Genomic DNA, 5,304 nt, shown 5'->3' on the forward strand with positions numbered 1-5,304 from the left:
TCACTCTTTGCCTTTGACCCAGCAAGGCCCCTCATGCCCTCCACAGCCTCCCAGCCATCATTCTGCTAGTGTTTAAACATCGACTCTGCTCTGCGCCTGATGTTAGGACCTGTCTGCCACCGAGACAGACCCAGCCCTGCCTGGTGGGGAGATGGAAAATGAATGAGCCATGCTCCCTTAAAAGGAGCCACTGCAGACTGGCCCAGGCATCCTGGGGTTGGATGGGGGCTTTAAATGGATAGAGATGAATGAACAGGCTTATCTGGCAGTCCAGGGGTTTCCCTGGGGTCCTGGCCTCCACGATGGTGTGGGTGATGGAGCAGGAGTGACCTCCGGGAATAGTGGGCTTTCCCCACAGCTGGCCAGCCTGGCACTGGATCCTCCAAGTGTATGGAGCCACACCAAGCATTTGGTGCAGGGGGAACCGAGAGGAGGCATGGACTGAACGTCGCCTGTTCACATGGCACTTACAAAGGCAGAAAGAGCTTTTGGGGAGAGGGGGTGGGTGAAGCAGGGAGGGCAGAGGCGGAGCAGCTGGAGACACCATCTGCTGTCAGGCCCAGCGAGAAGTCAGAAAAGGGAACCTTTCTCCAGTCCGCGGAGGAGCTCTGGCCTGGTGGGCCGGTTGAGGAGCCCAGAGCCTTTGGGCATCTTCGGAGTTTGCTGTCAGGGTTCACCAGCAGAGGGCGCTAAGGTACATGACTGTGGCCAGGCGACCGCTGCCCTCCTGTGGCCTAGAAGGCAGCGGGCACCGAACCGGAACACAGCAGCTTCTGGAGAGTCCCCAGACTGCGTGGCGCAGAGGGACAAAGTCCTGCATTAGCCAGCAGCCCAGGGCATTTGTTATTTTTAAGTGAGCCCATTTGCATCCACAGGCTGGCAAGGCTGTGGAAATTTGGGTAAACAATTTAAAAAACAAAAACAAAAATAAACAAAGAAAATTGCAGGAACAGCCAACATCTGGGATGTACGAATGACAAATGAAATACAGACTGCGCAGTTAAATTTGAATATCATAAACAACGAATACTCTTTTTTAGTATAAATATGTCCCACACAATATTTGGGACATACTTATATTAAAAATTTTGGTTATTTATCTGACATTCAACTTTAACTGGACATCCTGTATTTTCATCTGTTCATTTTGGCAACACTTTTGGGCCAGTCTGTATTCTAGATCCCCCAATAACTCAGGCCTGGGTGCTTTCCCCAGTGGCTGGTCACCAGGGAAATGCGCCCCACGGTACCCGCAGCCCCAGCCCCCACTTCCAGTATGGCCTTTTCTGGGTCTTCCTGCCAAACTGGACTCTGAGGACATTTGCCCACCATGCCCAGCACCCAGACAAATGAAGACGGGGCTCTGAACCCCTTGTACCCAAAAAGCAACCCTTCTTCATATGGCTCAGGAATATTTTCCTTAAAATGTAAAACAATAACAGCAACAACAAAACAAGTAGTTACGAACATGGTTCGCAGCTAAAAAGGTTCAAAGGGTATCCAGTGAGGAATCTCCTTCTATCCCTGCCACCCATCTAGCAGGGAGAGCCAAAGGCCTGGGGGCCAGGGAAGAAGTCCAGAAAGAATTCCTAAGGACCAGTCCTCACATCTGCCTGTCACACCTCTTTTCTTCCGCCTGCTCCTCTCATTTCCCCTTCCTGCATTTGTGAGAGCGGCCTTCTTATTTTTTGTCCTGTTGTCTCAATGGCTCCACCCCTCAGTCATGACCCATACACCTGTATTACATGATCCCTCCCACCCATCCTTATTGTGTTGTGGGCAGCAAATCTTGGCCTTCACACCTCAGCTGTCAGTCCTTAGCACACATTACTAAGACCTGCCAGCTTTCTCCAGTCCCCGGAGGAGCTCTGGCCTGGTGGGAGCTCCAGGCCAGAGCTCCAAGGCTGGGAGTCCTGGGATATGGAGTGGCCTGGCTTTACATCTCTGGATCTCCTCTTCTCCAATACCATAGTCCATGTCCTACAAACACTGACCCATCTGCTTGCGTTAGACTTGGAGTCCTCAAAGGAGAGCTCTTCCCCTTGTGGAGACTGAGGACCAGAGGTGTCCAGCATTTTGTGTTCTCTTCCACCCTAGGGAGGCACCCATCATGGTGAATTCACTGTCTGTGAGTGTAACTACCAGGTTGCTTTACTTGGATAGCCAGAACTTACACTGGGACATAGGTGTTTCTCCCATGGCTGTGTTCGAAGGCTCTCCCAGATCCACTTCTATCCTTTCCCCTGTCCCTTGCATTGGTCCTGTAAGACTGCAGAGTAGCCCTCTCCCTGTCTGGGTGGGCCTGGCTCTCTCTTACTGAACCATAAGCTCCCGCAGCTTGGGAAAGGGTGGTTCGGGCCATGCTGCTCTTGGCTCCCCAAGTCCTGACATGGGAAAGGGGGAGGGGAAGAGTCATGTTACAATGGCAGCTCTGACGATGCCCGCTTCCCACATTTGAGCCCTGTCCAGCAGCAGACCCTTGAGATAGCACACCAAAATCCAAGAGGAAGTGGATACATTGGACAAAGGGACTGGGAACAAAAAGTGGAGCCAAGGGATGACATGGAGCTGGGAATGAGATTCAGAATCTGCCATACCCCAGAGCCCTGAAGGTGGACACTGCCTAGAGCTGCATCAGGCCAATGCTCTCCCTTGTTCTCCCAGCCCAGCCTGGCTGCTCATCCTTCTCTCCTGGGCTGAGGGGTCATGGGAGGCAGAGGGGAAAGGAGGGACCACTGAAGGTCTCAAAACCCCCTTAAGATGTCTCTGCCTCAAGTTCCAGCAGAAAAAGGAATGGAGACCACTGCTCCTACCCCCATGAGCCAGCGGGGAGTTCAGCACTGAGAGATGAGACTTCTCAGCCTGTGGGAGAGAGACTAGATGTGGGGAAAGCGGGGGAAGGAGAAAAGGGTGCATGTGCACGTGTGTGCGCATGTGTGGATGTGTGTCTCTGCACGTGTGTGAGAAAACAGGAAGAGGGAAATGGAGGGGACTGAGGGTGAGGGGACAGGAAGCGAGGAGCAGGAGGAGGAAAGTAAAATAGGGACGTGTTAAACCCCAAGGCCTCCTGCCAGGGGGTCAGTTTTTTCTTTAAAAAAAATTACTTTATTCTTTCTGTGAAAACAGTATATGCTCCCTACAAACAGCTTAAGCGTTGCAGAAAAGTACAAAAAGAAAAAAGTATTACCTCAAGTTCTATCATTCAAATATAACCGTCATTAACATTTCTGGTACAGCATCCTCAACATATTTCTATGCATTTTTACAGATAGGAGAGATAGAAATACTTTCATAAAAATGGGATCATACCATATGTCTATTTTTTTTAGCAAAGATTTAATTTTACTTGACTCTAATTGAAGAAAATGAATCAGAAGTAAAACAAGAAATTCTTGAACTCCACATTTATGCACCATGAGATATTTTTCCTCCTTGAAAGATCCTTCTAAGTTTAAGAAAAGGGATGGAGTGACATTCACAGGTAAACATTCCATCAGTCTCAGGGGATCTGAGGAGAGTTAGACCTGTGTTGTCAACCTTGCAATGTGAATGGAAGGAATCATCTCCTGGGGAAAGCGGGAGTCTGCTGACCCAAGTGGGTCCGATGTACACTGCTCCTGGTCCTGGGATTATGGACTGAATGCCTGTCATTCATGCACAGCAGCCACACTCAACAATGGGAAGGAGGCAGGCACCATACTGAAGCATGCCTGGGGAGGGATGGGTCCTTGAACCTACCTACTCTGTCGCTGTCATGGATGTTACTTCTTTCCTGATTCTTTCTTCCTCCCCTCCCCTCCCTTCCCCTCTCCTTCCCTTTTCTTTCTTTCTTCTTCTTCTTTTTTTTTAATATAGAGACAGGGTCTTGCTCTGTCCCCCAGGTGGGGATGCAGCGGCACTATCATGGCTCACCGCAGCCTCAAACTCCTGGCCTCAAGTGATCCTCCCACCTTGGCCTCCTGAAGTGTTGATATTACAGCCATGAGCCACCTCGCCTGGCCCTGATTTTTTCTAGAAACATTATAGTTTTTAGATTTAGGTCTTTGGTCCTTCTCAAAATAACTTTTGTGGGTGAGATAGGGGTCAATATTATTTTTTACCCATATAGATATTCAGTTGTTCCAGCATTGTTTGTTGAAAAGACTTTCCTCCTATACTGAATTATACTGGTAATAACCCTTGCTTTAAATCGGTGGACCATAAGTGGGTGGGTCTATTTCTGGATTCTGTTGTGTTTTGTTGATCTACTTGTTTATCCTAATAAACACTACATTGTCTGACTTACTATAGCTTTATGGTAATTTTTTTTTTTTTTTTTTGAGACGGAGTCTCACTCTGTTGCCTAAGCTGGAGTGCAGTGCTGTGATCTCGGCTCACCGCAACCTCTGCCTTTTGGGTTCAAGCGATTCTCCTGCCTCAGCCTCCTGAGTAGCTGGGATTACAGGCATGTGCCACCACACCTGGCTAATTTTTGTATTTTTAGTAGAGATGGGGTTTCACCATGTTGGCCAGGCTGGTCTCCTGACTTCAGGTGATCTGCCCACCTTGCCCTCTGGAAATGATTTTCTTTTTTTTCGGTTTTTTTTTTTTTTTTTTTTAGACAGAGTCTTGCTGTTGGGTAGGCTGGAGTGCAGTGGCACGATCTCGGCTCACTGCAACCTCTGCCTCCCAGGTTCACGCCATTCAGCCTCCCAGGTAGCTGGGACCACAGATGCCTGCCACCACACTCGGCTAATTTTTTCTATTTTTAGTAGAGACAGGGTTTCATTGTGTTAGCCAGGGTGGTCTCGATCTCGACCTCATGATTCTCCTGCTTCAGCCTCCCAAAGTGCTGGGATTACAGGCATGAGCCACCGCACCTGGCCTGGAAATAATTTTTTAAAGTATCTTTTCTTTTTCCAGTTGTTTGTTGCTAGTGTATAAAAATACCATTGATTTTTAAAATTATGTCAAATTATATATGACATAAAATTTACCTTTTTAACTATTTTTAAAATTACCTGATGTAGGTTTAGAATTTTTTTTTTTTGGTAGTGAGAACACTTAAGATCTCTCTTAGCAATTTTCAAGTATATGTCATTATTAACTATAGTCACCATGCTATACAGTAGATCTCCAGAACTAATTCTGTCTGATTGAAACTCTGTACCTTTTGATGGACATCCCCCATTCCCTTATTCCCCCCAGACCCTGGCAACCACTATTCTACTCTTGGTTTTTATGAGTTTTGACTTTTTTAGATTTCTCATAAATGTGAGATCATGCAGTATTTGTCTTTTTCTGCCTGGCTTATTTCTCTGAGCA

The sequence above is a fragment of the Macaca thibetana genome, chromosome 2 (genome assembly GCF_024542745.1).
Source record: "Macaca thibetana thibetana isolate TM-01 chromosome 2, ASM2454274v1, whole genome shotgun sequence".
NCBI lineage: Eukaryota > Metazoa > Chordata > Mammalia > Primates > Cercopithecidae > Macaca > Macaca thibetana.